General features: G+C 40.7%; 1 protein-coding gene across 3 annotated transcripts in view; it reads left to right on the top strand.

The window, feature by feature from the left end:
- SNX25 (sorting nexin 25) overlaps positions 1-25,123 on the top strand; it is a 163,177-nt gene that overhangs the window by 952 nt on the left and 137,102 nt on the right. The window lies entirely within an intron of this gene.

The following is a 25,123-nucleotide window of genomic DNA, read 5'->3' as shown; positions in this document are numbered from 1 at the left end:
CTTCTGCCCCTTCTCGGTGGCAGGTAACTTACGGACCATTTCCAGAAGAAACTTGGTTAGGTCAGCCGCCCAGGACCAAGCCGGGTACACTTCTTACCACACCGTGTTAAGTAGTGGTGCAGTCCTGACTGGTTTCCGTAATCTAGGAAGGGGACGCCAGTAACCACTGTTGCTTGCAACAAAAGGAGAGCTCTGAAGAATGGGGCGGTAGGGCTGGGGTTAGAGATCTAGCAAAGAACAATATTTGCAGTGAGTTCCTCCTCTCTCCCTTAATGCCAAACTCACTACTTTTTCTGCCTCCCAGCTTTCTCTTCATAATCCTCTACAAGGAACTTTATGGTAGCTTGACTGAGTGATACCTTCATTAAACTGAAGTTGATTGTCCAAGCCCTTTGGGATGAGGGCAATGACAGTGGCTCAACTTCCCACAAATGTTAGAATGACCAATGTTTGCAGGATTTGTATCTGCTCACCCTACGACCTGCTTACTCCTTTGTTTAGAAAAAAAAAAAAGCATCATGCTGCTCTCCAGAATTGCTTTTCTGATTTTGCCACTTCACGGTGCAGACCTGCTGGGGTAATGGCTGGAGGGCTGTATGTAAGGCAGTTGGGAGTCCTCATTCTGTAGGTTGATTAAATAAACTTTCTGTTTTCAAAATTGGTAGTCTCAAAAAAATTTAATGATTATTTCTCTTAAAAACCTTCACCTAGCTGTCCATTTTTAATACCTAATTTAACAAGAGTTGGTAGGTAGATGTGTTCTTTTTCTTGCCTTTTTTTTCTACATTGGTAAGTAAGGGCCCCAAGATTTTATTACTTGCTTATTGACCGCTAAAGGATCAACTCTTGAGTATTGTAAGAAATTATAATTTATTTAGTACATGTTTTTGAGCATCTTACACAAGCCAGGCAGTACTCTGTGAATCAATAAAACACAATATTCCTATGAGGTCAGACAGTAACAAAGAAGTACTTTGCAATAGTGAAACTTGCTTATGAAGGAAAAATGGTTAAGATTAAGTGAGTATGAGTGACTGGGTGGTAGGGGAAAGAAGCTTAGATGTTGAGGTCGGGGTCAAAGTCAGGGTATTGCAGGCCACCTCTGAGTGCTTGGATGTCTTTTGTTGTAGGTCATATATTCCCCAAAACCTCTGCACCTCTGCATAGGTAAAACTTGCATTATTATCTAGGAGGATGATGTAGAAAAGGAATTAGAGAAATTAGTACTTTAAAGGTGACACAGAAAATAAAGCAGCATGTGCAGTCTCATGTATAGTATCTGAATATTTCAGGTGACAGAAGCGGTTAAGTATTATCTGAAGCAAGTAATTTCTTGGTTATTCTTTTTGAAATTGAATTCTGTAAGTACATTAGGAAGTTACTTTTAAAAAAAAATTATAAGAATTACAGAGAGAGAATGAGAGTATCTTCTATCCACTGGTTCACTCCCCAAAATAAGGCTACAATGGTCAGGGCTAGGTCAAAGCCAGGAGTTTCTTCTAGGTCTCCTGTGTGGATGCAGGGGCCTAAGCACTTGGTCCATCTTCCACTGCTTTCCCAGGTGTGTTAGCAGGGTTACTGGGTCAGAAGTGGAGTAGCCAGGACTCAAACTGGCATTCATATAGGATTGCCAGTGCTGCACATGGCGGCTTAACCCACTGTACCACAGTGTCGGCCCTAAAAATTACTTTGTAAGTTATGTATTACTTAGAATTGGAATCCACACTTACATAAAATTCTCTTTTCTTGGTAGTACTGGTGCTGTTTACTCAAGCCTCAAGTCTGTTGTACTTGTGGTAATTTGTGTGTGTGTAAATGTGCTCTTTATGAATGGAAGGATGGGAAGAAGCATTAGCATGTGGTGTAGTATAAAATGTGTGTCAGTTCTGTGGGGGTAGGGGATGGATCACACAGGTCATCTAACATATGTAGAGGGGGAGGCTGTTTAGCAATCAGCCACAGGGAGCTTCTCAGGATAACAGTGACTGCTACAGAAATTGGGATCCAGCATGAAGAAAACAAATCCTCATTCTTAGGAAGTACATTTTGAATTCCCATAGTATGACCTGGATTTGTCAGAGGAATCCATCCTTCTGTCTATCTGAACATCCTTCTTCTGGCCTCTCTTTTGGCTTCCTTCTGCAGAGGAAAAAAAATGCATAGGCTGCCAAAAGTAGGTTACCAGTGAAGCCTACATGGAAGCAGAAAAGATGTTGCCTATTTTTTTTTTTTTTTAATTTTTGACAGGCAGAGTGGACAGTGAGAGAGAGACAGAGAGAAAGGCCTTCCTTTGCCGTTGGTTCACCCTCTAATGGCCACCGCGCCGATCCGATGGCAGGAGCCAGGTGCTTATCCTGGTCTCCCATGGGGTGCAGGACCCAAGTACTTGGGCCATCCTCCACTGTGGCACTCCCTGGCCACAGCAGAGAGCTGGCCTGAAAGAGGGGCAACCGGGACAGAATCCGGTGCCCCGACCGGGACTAGAACCCGGTGTGCCTGAGCCGCTAGGCGGAGGATTAGCCTGTTGAGCCGCGACGCCGGCCTAAGATGTTGCCTATCTAAGAGTGTTCAGATACTTCACGGTATAGTTATCAATTGTGGTCTACACTTCCGTTATCCCTTGCACCTGGTAGGAGTCAAGGGGTTTTTCTTATGATAATGGTCACTAATGACTTACTGCTTAGCTTTCCAGTTAATTGGTGTCTAGTGGGCACCTCCTGTGTGCACAGCTTTTGATTTCACTTGGGTGAGAACTACTGTTCATTAAAGTAGTAAACATCATGTTATCCCAGGTAGAAATTTTATCCCAGATATCCAGTGGTATTTTCAGATTCTAGGGCAACTTTTGTGTGAAGTCAGAAAGGTTGATGCTGAAGTCTTGACTGTTGATATCTGGGCTCCATCTGCGAAAAATGTGAGTTTTCTGCAGGCCAGCATACTGGAGCTGTGATGCTCTGGGCCCAGTCTGCTCCTGGTGTGATAATTGTTAACCCAGGTTTGCTGCGTAGACTGTCATAGTGTGGTATTCCTAGACCAGGATTGTAGTTTGGTGTCTGCCAGGCCAATTACCTCTCCTGGGTCTGAGCCTCAGATTCACCAGCCACAGTTACTGGACACCAGCACTTGATCCAACCAAGATAATATCAAGAAACATAGGGTACAAGTGAATCAATAGTTTAGGAGAACTTACTATAAGACCAGTAATTCAAAGTACGTCTTCTCATAAAAGGAAAGAGGAAATATGCCTTACATTTTGATGATAGGAAGGTAAGAGAGAATAATTGTCAAATTTTCTATCATTGTCTGGTCTGGATTTTTCTCTTTACTACATAAAAAAAATTATTATAAGTTGGCATTTATAATTTATGGGGTACAAAGTAATGTTATGACCCTAAAATGTGAAATAATTAAATCAAGCTAATTAAAATGTCTCCCACTTCAAATAATAAACATTTTTTGCTCTAGATACTTCTTGATTTATATCTTACAAGTTCAAAAATAAATAAGCATTTTAGTAATGAAGCTTGAAAAGCTGATAGAAGAAAATCTACAGAAGTTTGTTTTTTAAAAATTTATTTATTTATTTGAAAGCCAGAATTACAGAGAGGGAGAAATGCAGAGAGATATCTTCTATCCTCTAGTTCACTCCCAGAGCCCACAATATCCAGGGCTGAGTCAGGTTCAAGCAAGGAGCCAGAATCTCCACCCAGGTCTCTCACTTAGGTGACAGGGGCCCAAGTATTTGGGCCATCTTCCACTGCTTCCCCAGGCACATTAGCAGGGAGCTGGATCAGAAGTGGAACAACTGGCACCCTTAAGGGATTCCAGCATCCCAAGCTGTAGTTTAACTTGCTGCACCACAATGGTGGCCACAAAAGTTTGGTGTTTAAAAGCATAAGGGGAACTAAAAGCCACTGTCAGGTGAAGAAAAACTTAAAAGTTCAACCAGATAAGATGTTTAAGAAGTTCATCAAATCTAATTCATAAGCATCTACTGGATATCTGCTACATATTTCATATTCAGATCCCATTAGATAATTTTTTCCTTTGTTAGTTGTTGGGTGTTAAGTTAGGCACGTTGTACGCTCTTGATGAATTTTGATGAGAACAAATTTAAGCATCTAATTGCCATTTTTAGAATTGAAATTTCAACCACAGTTTCGTAGAAGAGTTAGAGCTTTGCAGTAGGATCTGTAAGAGCTTGGATAATTGTTTCCTGGAAGTTCATGACAGTGTTTTTGGTCTTGGAGAGGACTTGAGATGAACAGGAATACTCCTTGTTCCTATTCTCTCAGACCTGATAGATTAGACTGATGGAGAAAGACTGGATGGAAGGGCAGATGTTTGCAGAGACAGTAAAAACATTCACACAGCTATCAACTGTTCCAGTTAGCTGGGATCAGACTTGTAGAATTCCTAAATGAGTTCTTTTACTAACACAAATGCTCTTTGAGTAAAACAAACTTAATTTAGTTACTTGAGGGGAAAAGGAAAAGAAACAGGAATTAGGGTGACTATCCATAGCTTCTTTATAGCTTTCTTTTATTATACTGATTTGATAAACAATTCCTTAATCATTTGAAGTACATAATGGTATAATATATTTACTGCCTTCAGGATATTTGTTTGCATTTTAACTAGGGGATTAAGTTGTAGTGGCCAGTGAGAAAAAATAATTTTGAGGAACATGGCTTTTTAAATCCCTTAAATTATAGAATCATACCTTAAATTATAGAATCATACCTAAGTCTTTGTGGTGAAAGAATTGTTTTACTTTAAATTCACACAAGTGATTTTTTAGGTTAGTTTTTAATAGGTTATCCATTCACATGACTAAAAGAAGCATATAAATACAGTGAAAAAAAAAAACCCTTCTATGTAAGCAACCACTATTTAAAATTTTTTTGTATTAATATAGAGAATAGTTTTCAGGTGTTTCATAGATAGAATTTCAAGAAACTATCCATACTTGCCTCCCTCACTCTCTCAATGCCCCTGCACTGAGAAAAAAATCTTTTTTTATTCCTTTAATTTTTGCAATAATATAATTTCAATTTACTTTATAATCACAAGCTTAATGCACCATGAACTGTAATGTTCAATAAGTAAAAAGTAGGAATACCACTGTTCTGCAGGAATACAGACAAGGGCTATAATAATTAAATCACAAGATATTAGTTTCATTTTTTAAAAAAGATTTATTTATTTTATTTGAAAGTAGAATTACAGAGAGGCAGAGGTAGAAAAAGAGAGAGAGAAGTCTTCTATCTGCTGGTTCACTCCCCAAATGGCCACAATGGCTGGAGCTGAGCAGATCCGAAGCCAGGAGATAGGAGCTTCTTCCAGGTTTCCCATGTGGGTGCAGGGGCCCAAAGGCTTAGGCCATCTTCTACTGCTTTCCCAGGCCATAGCAGAGAGCTGGATTGGAAGTGAAGCAGCTGGGACTCAAACTGTTGCCCATATGGTTGGCACTGCAGGTGGTAGCTTTACCTGCTACACCACAGTGCTGGTCCCCAGCTTCATTCTTTTTTTTTTTTTTTTTTTTTTTTGACAGGCAGAGTGGATAGTGAGAGAGAGAGACAGAGAGAAAGGTCTTCCTTTGCCGTTGGTTCACCCTCCAATGGCCGCCGCGGCTGGTGCGCTGCGGCCAGCACACCGCGCTGATCCGATGGCAGGAGCCAGGTGCTTCTCCTGGTCTCCCATGGGGTGCAGGGCCCAAGAACTTGGGCCATCCTCCACTGCACTCCCTGGCCATAGCAGAGAGCTGGCCTGGAAGAGGGGCAACCGGGACAGAATCCAGTGCCCCAACCAGGACTAGAACCCGGTGTGCCGGCGCCGCAAGGCGGAGGATTAGCCTAGTGAGCTGCGGCGCCGGCCCCAGCTTCATTCTTACACATTGTTTTTGTTTTTGTATTCTATGTTAACTACCACATATCAGAGAAAACATAACATTTATCTTTTGGGGACTGGCTTATTTCACTAAACATTATGATCTCCAGTTGCATCCATTTTGTTGCAAAAGACAGGCTTTCTTTTTTATAGCTGAGTAGTATTCTGTTGTGTATGTGTACCACATTTTCTTTATCCAGTCATCAATTTATGGATATCTGGGTTGATTCCATATCTTAGCTATTGTGACTTGAACTTCTATAAACATGGGGTACTAATAACTCTAGCAGCCACTATTAATAGTTGCAGTTTATTTTTTCAGATATCTTTTATGCATACTCAACCAAGTACAAATATGTTTTCAGAAGAAGTTTTTGAAACCTGTAATTTGTTATATGAACAGTATGATTACTTATAAGGGAAAATTTTTTACTTTCTTTATCTTCTGTTATGAAGGAACTATTCCTTAAGGTTGATAAACAGTAGATGAAGTTATATATCAATAGTGATAACTTCAAAATAGGAAGATACATGATTAAACCTGGAACATATAAAAATGCTAAACAAGCACAACAGATGTATCCTAGGAAATGAGGAAAATGTGTATTAGAAATTAATACAACTCTAAAGAAAGCAGTGTGTATTTTCATAAATTGTTAAAAATATAAAACCAAAAATCTCAAAAGCCATTTTAGAGACAAAAGAAGGGACAGGTGGACAGGTATCATCTGAGATTTGGGTTGCCAGAGAGTAAATGAGATGAGTCATAGGAGCTAGGATTGGAAGGGTAGATTTGGCCAGGTGTGGAAGTCCTCAAATGAGGGAGTCAAATTGGATTTTAGATTGTAGGCATGGCAGCTATTAACATTTTCTGAGCTCAGGAGCAATAGCATAAAAGCTGGGCTTCAGAAACATTAATTGGAAATGTGATTGGGGTAGACTTACAAGAAGTAACATCATGTAGCTGCGGGGATACAAGAGGCAAAGAATTCAAGAGTGAGTGAGATTTTTTTTAATGTTAGTTATTAGTTACCATTAGAGATAGGTTCAAGAATATTTTTAAGAGTGTCTTAACATTCTTTTAAGGCCATAAATTCAGTCCCCAACTAAAGGGTCAGACTGTTAATCCACAAATATATAGCCTGAAAACTTGAATAGTCTGCCTTGATCTGTCTTAATTCTGGTCATTCCCAAGGCTTTTATTTTTTTTTTAACTCTCTTGAATCTTAAGTTGCTTTTGTTTTTGCAACATACTATGATGTCACTTTGGTAATTGAATGTATAAAATATCTTAAAAATATCTTGGGTTTCGTTTCCAAGTCATGTCACTTAAGGGATAGGAAGTACCCTAGATTCCTTAAAATGTATGATTCCTTGTCAGAATGGTACAGACAGTGGTACTAAAAAAATGATTCAGCAATCTGGTGCTGAGGGTGCAGGCTACATAATGGTTGTCTGTTGAAAGCTATTAGATTGAAAATGATTGCAAACTTTTTTTCTTTTTTTTTTTTTTGTGGGATGATTGGTTTTTAATTGAAATTTACGTTTTGAAAAAACATATTTCAAACTTGGAACTCGTGCTTTTCCCTGTCACCATTAGTTCACCTTCTGAATTAGGATTTGTTGGCTACATGGAGGTGATGGGTAGATAGGCTACAGTTTTCAAGGCTCTTCCAAACACTCCCATGCTGGGATTTAGGTCCAAGCCACACCCTGCTTTAGTTCTGGGTGTGTGCTTTTATAGTGGCTTCAAGCCCTGAGGAGATTTCTAGAAAGCCCAGAAGGTTCGGTTGCATTTTGGTGGATTTCTCAGCTCAGGTGCTGCTTTTGGAAAGTATTACTAGCAGTGTGTGATGTCCCTGGGGCTTGCTTTCACTTATCAACTCTGAGGCACTGGCCAGTCCTGATATATTTGTCAGCCAAAAATGAGTAAACTAACTCCAAGTAAAATACCTCTGAGGCCAAAGGAGACAAAAAGGAATGAATTCCAGACCTGCCTTTGGCCTAGTAGCTCAGCTGCCTGGGACACCTGCCTGCATCCCATATTGGAGTGTCTGGGTGGGGAAGAGTCCCAGCTCTGCCTCTGATTCCAGCTTCCTGCTGGTGCACATCCTGAGAGGCAGCAGATGGCAGATGATGGCTCAAGTAGTTGAATGTCAGCTAACCATACGGGAGACCTGAATTGTGTTCCTGGGTCCTGGGTTTAGCTCAGCCCAGCCCTAGGGAGCGAACTGGCTGATGGGAATTCTCTCTTTGTGTGTCTCTGCCTTTTTTTTTTTTTTTTTTGGTAAAAAGTTTTTTAAATGAAATGTGCAACTTTAGGATAGCACATATCAACTTATTTAGACTACTAGATCTATTTAATAAACTTTCTGTGTATAATGTACATCTTGGAAAATTATATCAGATTTTATAGATATTCATTTCTAAAGTAACCTGAATTTCTGCAGTTCTTACCAACCTGTATGTATGAGTGAGTTTATATAGGCAGTAGGAATTGAAATTTTATAGGCATTTACTCCTATCTGCTCATATACAACCTCATCCTCTTGTAGTATTACAACCTTCTGCCCTACCTCTCCCATCAACCTTTCTGGGCGTGTACATGCAGAGTTCCATATATCTGTGAGTAAGCTCACTTATGTTCTTGTGTTTCCTGGGGCTTGCAAAATGCTTTAGAGGCTCCTGTGCAGTGCCACCACTGCCAGTCTCTGAAGAAGTGCACTTCTTGCTGGAGGACCACTGTCTCAGTCCACCAGAACTGCATGTCCCACAGCGCTTGGCCTTTTTATTTTATTGTGAGCCAAAGCCACATTATATATATATATATATATATATATATATATATATATATACACACACACACTCTGTAGAAGCTGGGACTATAGCTTTGTTTCTTTCACTCAGCCATGTTTTTAAGAAAATTCACTTTGTGTGGAAGCTGAGGAGCTTATGCCTCTGTTTGTACTTCCTGTGAAGACAGCTTCTTTTTTTCACTCGTGGCTCCTCTCAGCATCTCACACAGATCAGCTCCTGAGGTCAACCTAGAACTTTCTCTGGGCTTCAGGCTTGAACTCTTGCATGAAAGCCACCACCTGGACAGCCTCTTCCTTCTATGCAAATTAACTCACACAAATACTTACCTGATGCATGCAGGCTTTTCCAACTCATTAGATAGGAAATGAACATCTTCAGTATTCCAGAAATTTCTGTCTGTTTTTCCTGAAGCAGAAGTTTAATTTTCTATTTTTTTCCCTTCTGATTTTTTTCCATTTCACTTAAATTTTCTGAGATTTGGCTTCTAGGTAGCTGAGGATGTTGTTATTGTTGTTTTCCAGATTTGAATTTTTGTCATTCTTAAAGTCCCACTGTTTTAATTCTTTCACTCATGGACAGTTTCAACCTTGACCCTGCTACACTAACCATGTCTACATTGATGACTTAGATATTCATTCCCCAGGCTCAGGTCTCTGTTTAGGCCTTCGACTCACATTTATTCTATTGCTTAAACTGACATTTCCATTTGGCAAGCCTTGTGGTAATTGAAACTTGAATCTAAGACATGTTGTGATCAGTGCCTCCTTTCCTCTAGTTCCTGTGTCAGTGACTAACACCTTCAAAAGTCAAGTCCCACAGCCAGAGGCCCAAGAGTCCTTTTTGATATCTCTTCCTCTCATCTCATATGCATTCCATCATCAAGTCCTGTCTTACCTGTTGAGCAGCCTTGCACCCATCTGCTTTCCAGCTCTCCTTGGTCCCAGCTCTCATTATGACCCACCTAGTATGACTGCGGTAGCCTTTCAGTTGACTCTCTGCCTCCATGTTGGCCTCCCTTCAACTGATTTTTTTTTTCAAAAATGTAAGCCTTATTAAATCCCTCTTCAGCAGTATGTTTAATTAAAACCCTTCCTGCTGCTTTTCCTTGCTCTTTAGCCTACCTGCCATAATTACCTTCCTCAGTTTTCAAAGTGCCAGTCTCTCTATTTGTGGGGACTTTATGTAATGCGTTCTCCCCCTTGAACACTCTGACACCCCTTTTACCTACTTAACAGCTCTCCCTTCAGACCTCAGGCATCATTTTGCAGAGAAGCTCTTCCTGGCATCATATACTTCTCATCATTGAACTTACCACAATTATAACTTACAGTCATTGGGGTAGTTTTCTTCCTTTTTCATTAAACCTTGAACTCCACAGAGGCAGGAATTCCCCTCTGTATATCTAATACTTTGTTGATTGACTTAGTATTGAACAATAAATATTTCTTGTATGAATGAATAACTGGGAATCAGTAGAGCATAGGCATTAAGATAATAGATTTTGGAGTCAGTCATTTGTTTGTATTTGAGTTTTGGCTGTACCCTAATGTCTCTGTGACTATGTGCAACCAGCTTAAGATTTCTAAGCTCAGTCTGTTCATCTATAAAATAGAGATAATAAATATCTTTCAGGGTTATTTGGAACAATGTGGATAGTATTTGTAAATACAGAACAGAGTGTGTATGGTTAGATGGATGATTGTAGAGAGAAAACTCTTAAAACTTTCAGAAGCCCCTCTGCTGCTCTATCCTAATGTCAACGCTTTCCCTCCCACCTAAGTAATCCCTCTTGACTTTACAATAACAATTTCTTTGCATATCGTTATAGCTTTATCTCTCTGTTGTGCAGCTATGGACACGATACTTTAGTTTTGCCCATCAGAAAAGAAAAATCCCCTCTATTCTTTCTTTCTTTGTGGTTTATCTGTTGAATATCCTGGAGCATTTGCCTTGTAGAGTGGCCTATAGTCTGAATTTTGCTAATTGCATATGAATTTTGTAGGTTGCCATGTTCCTCTTTCTCGTGCATAGCCTGCAGATTAACAACTGGGTCCAGAGACTTGATTGGACTCATGATTGATTCTTTGGAAAGCCTATGGTTTTGTAGTGTGCTGTTTTATCAGGATGCCCATAGTATGTGGAAATCTCTTTTTGTGATACTAGTAGCTGTTGATAGTCAATTCCTAGATACATTAGTTTATTAGAGATGACACAGTGGTGGTATTTTAATTCTTTCATGTATTGTTTGCTTAATAGTTTAAATATTTTTAAGAGACATTTTCTCCCCCATCTATTATTTGATTGCACAGTGGTACAATTCATGGTGAAAAGCTAGAAAAATGCTTGATTCTTTCACTTTATTGGTTTCCAAGATAATGAGTTGGTTCCCTGGGATCCTCTGAAGATAACTGATTAGCTGTGTGTTTAAGAGGAATGTATTGTTATGAACTCAGGAATGTGAACATATTTGATAAGTTTCACTAAGTTGCAATTCTTATCTTTTTGAAGCTTATATTGTCCCATCTTTGACCAGTGGGAGCCCTTTTCACTTGGCTCTTGAGTTCTCTTTTCATGACCCTTTGAGAGTTTTCTTGCTGTGTGCTATAACAAGGTGTTTCAGGCTCGTTTTGAGTGTTTTTTGCTCAATCGGTTTAGCTGAACTTAATATTAATTGCACTTGCTATTTGTAGGTGCATATTATACAGTACCCAATTTAATTTTTACCTCTATCATATAAGTTAGGTCCTACAATTCTCATTTTACAGATAGGAAAGCTGAGGTGTGGAGAGACTAAATATGTCCGAGCTACATAGAAAGTGAAAGAACTAAAAATTAAAGCCAGATCTCTTTTACATTGGAGTCTACATTCTTAATGGCTTTATTACCTTTTTAATTAATAAAAGTTAATCATGGCTGATTCTGTATTTTTTTAAAATGAGTATCTTTGGAACTATTCTAGGATATGCTGAAGAATTAGTATCACTTTGGAGGTCTCAGAATGAACTTGAATGATATCACAACTGTCCCTTCTATATCCATAATCATTGCTAATCAAGTAAAGCTGCTATTTTTTTTTAATTGTTACATCTAGATGGGACTGCAGCATCCCTCTTAATACAGCATTCCATTCAGTCACTGAAAATTCACTGGAATTGGCATACAATGTGAAACTCATCTGCCATTCTGAGTGAGAACCTGGTAGAATGGCAGTGATTCCTTTGGATTCCATATCCCTTTGAGTGCCTCTCCTACTCCATCCTCACTTTACTGTATTATAAGAGTCTGTCATATACTTTAGCTCTTCTGGTAAAAATCAGAGTTTCTCAGACTGCCATCCGTTAACACGTACTTCTAGGAGATTCTTTTAGTTACTCTATGAAAAGAAATAAGAGGGATGAGAGGCTGATTTGGTGGTCCTCTAAGATTGAAAAAAAAAATTCCCGAAGCTTTACAATGTGCATTATTAACATTTTAAGAAATCTTACTGTAAAGAACCTTGTTTAACTCTTTTTAATCCAGTGTTTCCTAACACTTTTGTTTTTGTTTTTAACCAATAAGGAGATTTATTGTCTTCAGGATTAACACACACTATTGTACTCTACTTCTGTGAGATCAGCTTTAGTTGTCTTTCTGTAGTTGGCTTATTTCGCTTAATGTATAGAAATAGAGGGTAGAACAGTGGTTTAGCAGAGGCTTGGAGTAAAAGGGAAGAGATAGAGGAAGATTGATTAATGAAAACAGAAATACAATTAGATAGGAGGATTAAGTTCTAATGTTAAGTCACACATAGTAGGGTGACTATTATTAAGAATAATTCACTGGCCAACGCGAATCAATAGGCTAATCCTCCGCCTGCGGCGCCGGCACACCAGGGTCTAGTCCCGGTCGGGGCGCTGGATTCTGTCCCGGTCGCTCCTCTTCCTGTCCAGCTCTCTGCTTTGGCCCGGGAGTGCAGTGGAGGATGGCCCAAGTCCTTGGGCCCTGCACCCCATGGGAGACCAGGAGAAGCACCTGGCTCCTGGCTTCGGATCAGCGTGGTGCGCCAACCGCAGCGGCCATTGGAGGGTGAACCAATGGAAAAGGAAGACCTTTCTCTCTGTCTCTCTCTCTCACTGTCTACTCTGCCTGTCAAAAAAAAAAAAAAAAAAAGAATAATTCACTGTATATTTCAGAATACCCAGAAGAGAGGATTTTGAATGTCTTCAACACAAAGAAGAAATAAATATTTGAGGTGCTGAATATGTTGATTACCTGATTTGATCATTATAGGTTGTATATATGTATACATATATCAGAATATCACACTGTATGCCATAGATATTTCCAATTATTCTATTAATAATTTTTAAAAATAAAGTAAACAATAACTAAAAAGGCATAAGACACAGTCAAGTGGTAGGACTGGCTCCCTGTAGAGCACTGGAAGTCTTTGATACCATTTCTGTGTCTTAGTTCTGCTCTCCCCTGTGAGCTGGATTAACTGAAGCATCAGCTTCGGGCACCACAAGCACACAGGATGATAGACAATGGAAGGAAGTCTCTTTTTGGGACAAGGAAAACATTCTTAGAAATGCCCCTGGCAATGTTCCTCTCAAAACTATTGGCCAGGTTTGAACAAGTATCCACTCCTAAAGAATTGCTGGCAAGGAGGACAGGATTGATGAAATTGGCCTTGCTCGGTAGAGAGGAAGGAGGTTGTGTAGTGAAAACAGTGAACACCTCACCTTGCACTGAGGGACTACAGGACTAGAGCTAACCTCTCTCTGTGACCTGCCTTTGCACCTCTACTCATTCATCCCTCACTTAAAGTAAACCACGTGCTGTTCCCGAATTTACCTTTGTGTGGCATCTGTGTGTGGGTACACATATGTCCCTAAGGCCTTTGCCCCCATTCTTATACACTGAGTTCTGCTTACTGTTGGAGGTCCACTCGGTTGTCCTTCTTTTCAGTTAACTTTATCAGGCTCTTCATTTATGCCTGGTAAATATTTATTGAGGGGAGGAGGGCAAAGAAGAATAGGATAATTCCAGGTTGCAAGCTTGGGTGGTAGAATGGCTAGGTACTATTTGTATAGGTTTGCGATACTGGAAGATTAGAGTTTGGTAGGTTTTGAGTCTGGCCATGTCGCTTTTAGATCTGTGGCAATATCCGGCTTGCAGTTAGGTATGCAAGTCTGCAATTTGAGGGAGAGATCAGTTAGGCAATGTGTATATGATAGTTAAGACTGTAAGGTTGGGGGCTGGCGCTGTGGCATAGCTGGTAAAGCTGCTGCCTGCAGTGCGAGGAGCCCACGTGGTTGCAGGCTTGAGTCCTGGCTGCTCCACTTCTGACCCAGCTCTCTCCTAATGTGCCTGGGAGAGCAACAGAGGATGGCCACAGTCTTTGGGCCTCTGTACCCGTGTGGGAGACCCAGAAGAAGCTCCAGGCTCCTGGCTTCAGATCAGCTCAGCTCTGGCCACTGAGGCCATTTAGGGGGGGTGGACCAGTGAATGGAAAATCTCTCTCTGCCTCTGCCTCTCTGTAACACTGCCTTCAAATAAATAAATAAATCTTTAAAAAAAAAAAAACTATAGAGATAATGGGAAAGAGCATATTTTGGATCCAGAGATCTCTCTTCCCACAAGACTGCTGCTGGCTTCTTGCAACAAACCCTTTCTTTTTTAAAAAAAAAAAAAAAACAAAAAACCTGAAAGGTTGATGAGACTGCTGAAGTACCATGTAATGGTTGAAAAGCAATTAGCCAAAGGGCAAGCAAAGGAGGAACATTCACCACAGGATGAGAGAAAGAACAATCAGAAACCATGAGGAGGAGGAAAAAGCCCAGAGAAGTAGAGAGTAAATGGCCAGCAGTGTCAGGACCAGAAGCAATGGATGTCTCCTAGATTTGGTAACCTGGAAGTCTTTGGAAACCTGTGATAGTATTGTTTGGGGCTTGGAGTGGAAAGGTATGGGTTGACATGGGTGCGGAAATATTTTTTCTTAGGTTAGAGAATGAGGGGAAGGTGAGAAAGCAGGTAGTATGTGGACTGTGCTCTCCAGAAGCTTAGCTGAGAAGCATAGAAAACAGCCTGTAGAGGATAGGAGCTTGTTTGTGTTGGGGACTTTTGTTGTTGTTATTGTTTTATTGTTCTTATGGAAGAGCTTAAATACATCGCTAATTTAAGAGGAAGCTGGAAAAGAAGAGAGGAAGAGCCTGAATGTCTCAGAGGATGACAAGATGGGAGTACAGATGAGGGGTTCAGACTTGAGATTAGTGGGAAAGAAGTAAAAAAAAAAATGGGAGCACATAGAGAACTTTGTAGGAGGTTGACAGGAAGTAAGATATTTCAAGCTGGATATCTTCAAATATCTTGATAAGTGGGAGGCAAAATTAATTACTGATAGTGAAGAGGGTGACATTCTGTGAAGGATAATTTTAAGAGCTAGAAAAAGGATTGAAAAAAAAATAGAAAGGAAAAATACCAACAAAATGGTTATTGAGCCCTTATAGTATACTAGGCACTATACTAAGTGCTCTACATTCTCATTTAACCATCACAATATCTCATGTTATAGTTACTATTATTTCCATTTTGTAGATTAGGAACAAGGTTTAAAGAGGTTAAGTTGACTGCCCAAAGATGACAGAGCTTCTAAAGGATGGGTGGCTCTGCCTTTTCATGGTGTGACAGAAGATCAGGGTACAAGACTGATGAGAATTGCTCAGGTATCATCTACTGGGGTGGCAAAACCTTTTTCTGTCAAGGCCATTTGGATATTGATGACATCATTTGCAGGCCATACCCAATTATCAACTTAGAAATTCCCTGTTATAGCTTTTACTGAATTTCACATCCTGCCTGTGGTTGCCTTGGTAGTACCACACCAAATGATTTTGCAGGCCTTTTACAGCCTGCAGACCTGACGTGCCCCACCCTGTCAGCCAGGGAACAAACCGAGGCCTGGAAGGAGCTGAGAGCTTAGGGGAGATGAGGGTCAAAAGGATTGGAGGTCTCCTAACTGCATGCAAAGCTTCCACATGGCCCTGAGAATGGGTGCCTGGAGTGGAGAGGAGAGGAGAGTCACTGGAGTTGAGGTCCAGGCACCGTGTGGCTGTGATCCACCCCAGGGTTCCATATTGTTCATTGTCATATTTCATTTTTGATTGGAGGTATTGGCTGCAGAAGTTCTCTGTGAAGATGCTCTCAGACAAGGAAGACCTCAGTGTGCATTATGAAATCATAGGTGATGGGAGAAGCTGGGGGTGGGATGGGAAGTGTGTGGGTTTCTGTCTCTTGATTGTTTTGCCCACAGCTGCCTACCTCTAGCTGTACCAGTGTCATTCATGGTATTTGCTTCTAACTGTACTAAGGAATGGTTTTACTGATTAAATGCAATAAAAGTTAGGTTTGGGAAAAAGTTGTTATTCTGCCTTAGTGAAGTATATTTTAGCTGTGTTAAATTTCCAAGAAATGTTTTATTCAGTGCTTAGACACAGTGTAGACCATTCCAGGAATTTAAATAATTTTTGACTCAAGTACTATATTTAAAATCACTTTTCATTTATTTAGCTATTTTTCTTTTTCTTTTAAAGTGATTAAGGGTTTGTTACTATTATCGTGGAAAAGAAATGTTGTAGTGAAAGAGTACCTATTACCTCCTTTCTTTATGAGATTACAAAGGAAAGATTATAATTATCATTTCAGTTAACTAAGTCTAAATTAAGAGTGAATCTTTTGTGACTCTTCTAATTTATGTAGAATGATTGTTATTGTCTCTCTTTTAAAAATCTTTTTATTTATTCAAAAGCAGTTACACAGAGAGAGAGACAGACAGAGAGACAGAGAAAGACAGAGAGAAGGAGAGAAACAGAGATCTTTGATCTGCTGATTCACTGCCCAAATGGCAAAAGCCAGGAGCCAGGAGCTTCATCTGGGTCTCCCACATGGTGCAGAGGCCCAAGCATTTGGGCCGTCTTCTGCCGCTTTCCACAGGAGCGTTATCAAGGATTTGGATTGGAAGTGAAGCAGCTAGGACATGAACAGTGCTCATATGGGATGCTGGCGTGGCAGGCAGTGGCTTAACCCATTGCACCACAGTACTTTGCTATGCTCTTATGTTTTGCTATGCTCTTATGTTAAAAGGTTTTGATGTTCCTAATAATAAAACACTTCTCATTTTTCTTTAGAGATCATAATTTTTACCATGTGATCCACTTATTAATGTGGTCTGAAGATCACAGACATTCATTAGAAATTCTTGTTTAAAAATATACTTGTTCTAAAGACATATCCTGAACTTTTTGAATTAAGAATCTTAGAGCATAGGGATTCTAAGTCTGCATGTTGAATGAATTCCCTAAGTGAGTCTTTTTTTTTTTTTAAGGATTTATTTATTTATTTATTTGAAAGGCAAAGTTACAGAGAGGCAGAGGCAGAAAGAGAGAAGTAGTCCTTCCACTGGTTCACTCCCCGACTGGCCTCAACAGCCAGAGCTGCACTGATTAGAAGCCAGGAGCTGCTTCTGGGTCTCCCACGTGGGTGAAGGGGCCCAAGGACTTAGGCCATCTCCCACTGCTTTCCCAGGCCATAGCAAAGAGGTAGATCGGAAGAGGAGCAGCTGAGACTCAAACCGGCACCCATATGGAATGATGGCACTGCAGGTGGCAGCTTTACCAGCTGTGCCACAGCACTGGCCTCCCTAAGTGAGTCTTGAAAACTTGTTTACATTGCTTTTAAGCTATGGACAGAAGCTGCCTAATGTTCATAAAAACCAAGAAAACTCAGCCTCATTTCATGTTCGCATACATTTACATACCTGTTCTACTCTCTTGAGTAGAATGCTTCACAAATGCCTGTCTTAATATCATGTTTCTTTTAAGAGGAGATTTTAGAGTTTGGATTTTGTGATTGAATTAGAAATGGAATAAATATTTTTTATGATCTATTTCTAGTCTGGGATCAGATAACCTTTCCTTATCAGTCAGTCTCTCTTTGAGTAGATTCAGTTGAATTGGTTTTTAGGTTTATGCAACTAGTATTTTATTGCAATAATTCTTCTCACATCTGTATATTTTATGCATGAGTGTTATTTGGGCCATTCTCTTTGAAATTCAGTATTTTGCTTCAAGGGAACCATGGAAGTAGAAATCTCACTGAATCAAATTACCAATGTAATATATTTCTAACCAAATACTGAATATTTCATCACCAGTTTTTATTTTAAAGCTAGTCAACAAATTAATAAGGAAATGGCATTATAGAATTGCAAGGCAGTAATGGAGTAGAAAACAGTGATTGCTTTCATTTCTAAAAATTGTTATGAAGAAAGCCATTCTGTGTGACTCATCTCGTTGAGGAGTTACATGAAAGCTTTGAAGCAGGAACAGCTTACTCTGTCTGGTTCCTTCATCATTTATGCTCAGTGGTATCAGTGAGAACTCAGGAAATGATAGTTATTTTTGCAGCATATTTCAGTGTGTATGAACTTCAAAATCCTTATGAAATTATGTCCTGGATTGATTGTATATTTGAGTAACTTTTCTGTGACCTGGGCTGGAGAGTGAAAAATAGAGTACCAGAACAGGAAGAATTTTTGAATTCCTAAACACATGCTAGTATGGTTCACTAGTAACTTGTTAAGAGCTTCCATCAAGAATAGATTAAGCCCCTTAAGCTCAGATTCTCTCCAGTACCCAACCAAGCGCCAGGCGTACAATGTGAGTACCTGGTAAATGTTAGATGATTCAATGAATTAATGAAAATGTGATTCTTATCATAGAAACCTGTGATTTTCCATATGAACTCAAAATTGCAATAGAAACCAGTAATGAAATGGTTATAGTTTTTTTTTTTTTTACACACACACTTTTTCAGGAATGCAGTAAGCTGATATCGTAGTTTTCAGTTACTTTTTCCTAAGTCAGTTGGCTTTTTGTTCATTCTTTTCTGCAGGCCCAATACCCAGTACTTGCAATTTAGGCAAATTGCTTTCTGCCTGTTTCAAGTGCATGTTAGTATTTCATTTTCCAGATCTAAGGATCTTCAGGTTTGAAATCTTTTTTAAGAAAATATGATTTTTAAATTTATTTGAAAGAGGGGGAAGGGAGGGAGGAAGACAGAGAGAGAGAGAGATAGAAAGTGAGAGAATGAATCCATCTGCTGATTCACTCATCAAATGCTTATAAAAGTCATGGCTGGGCCAGGCCAAAGCCAGTAGCGTAGAACTCCATCCTGTATCCCATGTGAGTGGCAGGGACCCATCTACTTGAGCTATAATCTGCTGTGTCTCAGGATGAACATTAGCAGGAAGCTAGAATCAGGAAGGGATCAGGGACTTGAAGAAGCCAGCCACCCAGATGCGGAATATATCATCTTGTGATAGATTAACCACCAAGCCAAATGCCTACACCAGATTTGAATCTTTGAAATTAGAAATAAAATATGTTTTGCCCTCATAAGTCTAATGCTTCAAACTAAATGTAAAACTGTCCTAAGTATTATTAACTTACTTCAGAATCTATCTCTGTTGATCAGTTAATAGAGATTTTTCCTTTGTGTTCATGTTCATTTTTCTCTTAGAAAGCAGTTTAATTACCAAGAAATCTGCTTGTGACAGTATAATCTGAAATCATGTCAAAACTATAATCTTTATTTGGGAAGGAAATTAACATTGTAAAAAATTCAGTCTATGACTTTTGTTCTTTTTTTAAGATTTACTTATTAATTGAAAGAGAGAGAAGAGAGAAAGAGAGAGAGATAAAGAGATCTTCCATCTGCTGGTTCACTTCCCAAATGACCACAAGGGCCAGGGCTGGCCCAGGCCAAAGCCAGGAACCTGGGTTCCCACATGGGTGGCAGAAGCCCAGGCACTTGAGCCATCTTCTGCTGCTTTCTCAGGCCTGTTAGCAAAGGAGCTGGATGGGATGTGGAACAGTTAGAATTCAAACTGGCACCCGTATGGGATGCTAGCCTTGCAGGTGGCAGCTTAACCAGCTATGCCACTATGGCCCCAACTATGACTTTTGGAACCAAAATTGTAACCTATATCTACATATTAATTAGTAATTTTAAGGACTTTTACATGTATTGTCCTCCTTGAAATGCATAGCAATCCTTTAATTTAAATAATGCAGACATTAACTTAAATTGAAGGGAATCTCAAAGAGGTGGACATGTGCATTTTAACTTAGCAACTAAATGGCAACAAATCAGCTACAGCCTGCTTTTTTTTTCCCCTGGGTTTTAATCAAATGCTTGTGGCACTATAATGTCATATGCTTTTGCTTAGGATTGTGTGCCAGCATGAAGCACTTTGAATTTCATATTTGTTCAGAGGAAAGATCTGATTTCATAACCCTTTATAGCATCTGGTCTTAGGTTCTATCTTAATAGATGATTATCTTACACTTTGGCAATGTAAACAGAGATGCATGCAGGTTGGGTTGGCCTTTAGCCTGAACACAGCAGACACTTTGATAAATGGTGTAATAAGCTATAGAAACTATTGATGATCTAATTTACCATTCATGTTGCCAAGTTCATCTTGGGTAAAATCATTATGGGGTTTCTACTTCAGGAGACTGAGTTGGCTTTTCTTTATTGTCAGAGTATCTCTCAGGGTTGAGAAGACCCTGACCTGCCCCTTCATCCCACCTCAGTGTTTATTACTCATTTTTCTGTCTGGATATAGCCGACACAGTACACCTGGGTTTTCAAGGTGCATAGCTTCGTGTTGGTCAAACAGGTTTTGGAGGGGCCAGTGTTGTGGTGCAATGAGTTATCTGAGTGCTGGTTTGAGATCCAGCTGCTTCACTTCCCATTTAGCTCCCTGCTAATGTGCCTGGGAAGGCAGAAGAGGATGACCAGAGCACTTGGGCCTGACCACCCATGTAGGACACCTGGCTCATGTCTTTGGCCTGGCCCAGCCCCAAATATCAGAGCCATTTGGGAAATGAACCAGCAGATGGAATATCTCAATCTGTCTCTTTTATTCTATCTTTCAAATAAAAAAAAAAAAAAAGAGAGAGAGAGAGAGACTTTGGACAGAGAGATTTTCCCAACCTGCCATGTTAGTCAGCTTTTCTTCACTATAACAAAATACCTGAAACACCTAACTTATAAAGAGAAAGTTTTATTTAGCTCACAGTTTTGGAGGTTCTAGTATAATATGGGTGGTTTGGCTTGGCTTCTCCTGATGGGAAGGTGTTAATGGTGGAGCGTGTGAAGGAAGGCTCATACAGCAAGCCAAAAAGAGGAGCAAGCAGTTGGCTCGTACTCAGACTTTTATAACCAACCCTTTCCTAAGAACTAACTTGTTTTTTTTAAAATTTTTATTTAAGTTATACTAGTTTTATGTATTTCATATATACAGTTTTAGGAGCATACTGACACTTCCCCCCCTACCCTCCCTCCCGCCCTGTATATATGGTCTAGTTTCATACTTCTGCACATAGAAATCCAGTTTCCCCAGCACCATTTGTTAAAGAGTCCGTCGTTCCTCCAGGGATTGATTTTAGCTCCTTTGTCAAAGATGAGTTGATTGTAGATGCATGGGTTGATTTCTGGAGTTTCTTTTGTGTTCCAGTGTGGTCAGAAAAGATGCATGGTATGATTTCAGTATTTTCAAATTTGCTAAGACTTGCTTTATGGCTTCACATATAGACTATCAAAGAGAAGGTTCCATGCATTGATGAGAAGAATGTGTTCTCTAAGGGTGGGGTGAGAAATTCTGTAGATAACAGTTTAGGTTCATTTGGTCCAAAGTGTTGATTAGCTCTGTTGTTTCTTTGTTGATTTTCTGTCTAGTTGCTGAAAGTTGGGTGCTGAAGTCTCCCATTACGATTGTATTGGTGTCTCTGTCTCCCTTTAGATCCAATAACATCTGTTTTAAATAGCCAGGTGCCCTATAATTGGGTGCATATACATTTCTTATGGTCATAGCTTCCTGTTGGATTGATTCCTTAATCATTACATAGTGCCCTTCTTCATCTCTTTTAACAGTTTTATGTTAAGGTCTATTTGTCGCCGGCGCTGTGGCTCAACAGGCTAATCCTCTGCCTAGTGGCGCCGGCACACTGGGTTCTAGTCCTGGTCGGGGTGCCGGATTGTGTCCCGGTTGCCCCTCTCCCAGGCCAGCTCTCTGCTATGGCCCGGGAGTGCAGTGGAGGATGGCCCAAGTGCTTGGGCCCTGCACCCCATGGGAGACCAGGAGAAGCACCTGGCTCCTGCCTTTGGATCAGCATGGTGCACCGGCTGCAGCGCACCAGCCGCTGGGGCCATTGGAGGGTGAACCAGCGGCAAAGGAAGACCTTTCTCTCTGTTTCTCTCACTGTCCACTTTTCCTGTCAATAAGAAAAAGAAAAAATAAAGTCTATTTGTTATTAGGATGGCATCACCTACCCTTTTTTGCTTTCCATTAGCATGGGATATCTTTTTCCATCCTTTCACTTTTCTGTCCATGTGTTTCTTTGTTGGTAAGAAGTGTTTCTGTTAGGCAGCAAATAGATGGATCTTGCTTTTTAATCCATTCAGCAAGTCTGTATCTTTTAACTGGAGAATTGAAGCCATTTACATTCAAGGTGACTATTGATAAGGAACAACTTTGCCCTGCCATTTTCTCGTAAATATTCCTTTTTTATTTAGATTTCTTTTGTACTTTTACTGGAGGATTTTCTGCCTTCACATTCTTGCATAATGATGGCTATCTTTCTGCATTTCTGTTTGTAGCACATCCTCAAGCATCTTTTTTTTTTTTTTTTAATTTGACAGGTAGAGATATAAATAGTGAGAGAGAGAGACAGAGAGAAAGGTCTTCCTTCCATTGGTTCACCCCCCAAATGGCCGCTACGGCTGGCGCTGCACCGACCTGAAGCCAGGAGCCAGGTGCTTCTTCCTGGTCTTCCATGCAGGTGCAGGGGCCCAAGCACCCGGGCCATCCTCCACTGCACTCCCGGGCCACAGCAGAGAGCTGGACTGGAAGAGGAGCAGCTGGGACTAGAACCTGACGCCCATATGGGATGCCAGATGCCGCAGGCGGAGGATTAACTAAGTGAGCCACAGCGCTGGCCCCTCAAGCATCTTTGTATGGCTGGATGAGTGGCGGCAAATTCTTTCAATTTCCGTTCATTATAGAAGGTGTTTATTTCACCTTCATTCATTAATGAGAGCTTTGCCTGATAGTTTTCTGAGCTGACAGTTTTTTTTTTTTTTTTTCCCTTAAGGCTTGGAATATATCTTTCCATTCTCTCCTAGCTTGTAGGGTTTCTGATGAGAAGTCAGCTGTGAGTCTAATTGGAGATCCTCTGAAAGTAATCTGGCATTTCTGTCATGCACATTTTAGAGTCTATGCTTTACTGTTGAAAGGTTGACTACAATGTGTCATAGTAAAGATCTTTTCTGTTCATGTCTATTAGGAGTTCTATGTGCATCCTCTATTTGGGTGTTCCTTTCTTTCTCAAAATTGGGGAAGTTTTCTGTAATTATTTCAATAAATTGGCCTTCTGATCCATTCTCTCTTATCATACCTTCAGGAACTGCCCTTTCCCAGTTGGGCAGCAGGGACTGTTGTGGGGATGTTGTGACAAGATAATGTGTTCAGTTGACTTTTACTGGATCTGCAGCCAACTGCTAGCAACTGCTGGCCCCCAAGGCTCCAGTCTGGACTTACGCCACAGTCCACCTCTAGCTATATCACCACGGGTTGCTGCAGTCCAGACTCACCTTCATCTCCAAGCTGCCTCCTGCTCCAGCTCTTGGCTGCTGCCAAGAACTACCTTCTGCAGGCATGCACCCATTACCTAAAGACCTTCCAGCAGGCTCACCTCCTAAATACTGTAATTGGATTAGGTTTTTGCCGCCTTAGTACCATTAGCTTTCTATGACTAATATCTTTTAGAACATTTTTGAAGGTCTTATCCTTAGATCAGTAGCATAGAAAGTAAAATACATTTCAGATAGAAAAAAGCAGGTAGAGACAGACTAAATGTAGAATAAAAGAACAGTTAAATTATGGTATAAGCCATTTATAACATTGTATTCCAAGTACTTTATTACTTGAAAGATGTTCATGATATAATGCTGAATGTCAAAGACTGGATACAGAATTGTGGGGTACTAGTTCCTAATTTCTTTTTAAGAGTATGTGAATGGGCCAGCGCCGCAGCTCAATAGGCTAATCCTCCGCCTGCGGCGCCAGCACACGGGGTTCTATTCCTGATTGGGGCGCTGGATTCTGTCAATGGTTGCCCCTCTTCCAGGCCAGCTCTCTGCTGTGGCCTGGGAGTGCAGTGGAGGATGGCCCAGGTCCTTGGGCCCTGTACCCGCATGGGAGACCAGGAGAAGCACCTGGCTCCTGGCTTTGGATCAGCGCTGTGCTTCGGCTGCAGCGCGCAGGCCGCAATGCGCAGGCCATAGTGGCCACTTGGGGGGTGAACCAACGGCAAAGGAAGACCTTTCTCTCTGTCTCTCTCTCTCACTGTCCACTCTGCCTGTCAAAAAAAAAAAATTTGTGAATGGGAAAATACCAATAATACTCTAAAATAATAACTGTCATCAGACCTTGTTAAAAGTGCTTGGTATGCATTAACTTTCCATACATACTAACACACAGAGGTAGATGAAGAAATCAGGGTACAAAAAAGAAACTTGCTCAGTTATGTTACATAGTAAGTGTTGGACACACAAGTTAGGAGAAAATACTCAAAATCTCAGTCATGATCATCTCTGAGTGATAGTATTATGGTTCAATTTAATTTTTTATAATGTACTATGTTATAGAATATATGTCTGCTGTAATTGGAGATAGCATTTTTTTTTTTTTTTTGACAGGCAGAGTGGATAGTGAGAGAGAGAGAGAGTCAGAGAGAAAGGTCTTCCTTTTTGCTGTTGGTTCACCCTCCAATGGCCGCTGTGGCCGGCGCATCGCGCTGATCCGAAGCCAGGAGCCAGGTGCTTCTCCTGGTCTCCCATGCGGGTGCAGGGCCCAGGCACTTGGGCCATCCTCCTCTGCATTCCTGGGCCATAGCAGAGTGCTGGCCTGGAAGAGGGGCAACCAGGATAGAATCCGGCACCCCAACCGGGACTAGAACCCGGTGTGCCGGCACCGCAAGGCGGAGGATTAGCCTGTTAAGCCACGGCGCCGGCCGGAGATAGCATTTTAAAAATAAGCATCTTCTTGGGTTGTCATTGTGGCATAACCACCACCTACAACACTTGCACCCTATATGGGTGTTGGTTTGAGTCCCTGCTGCCCCATTTCCAATACAGCTCACTGCTAATGGGCCTGGAAAAAGTAGCAGAAGGTGGCCCAAGTGCTTGGACTCCTGCCACCCGTGTGGGAGATGCTGGTGAAGCTCCTGGCTCCTGGCTCCAGCCTGGCCCAACCCTAGTTGTTGTGGCCATCTGGGGGAATGAACCAGCAAATGGAAGACCTCTCTCT

This window comes from Lepus europaeus, chromosome 16 (assembly GCF_033115175.1).
Source record: "Lepus europaeus isolate LE1 chromosome 16, mLepTim1.pri, whole genome shotgun sequence".
Classification (NCBI taxonomy): domain Eukaryota; kingdom Metazoa; phylum Chordata; class Mammalia; order Lagomorpha; family Leporidae; genus Lepus; species Lepus europaeus.
The sequence above is the reverse complement of the archived record's forward strand: the minus strand, read 5'-3'. Positions and strand labels throughout refer to the sequence as shown.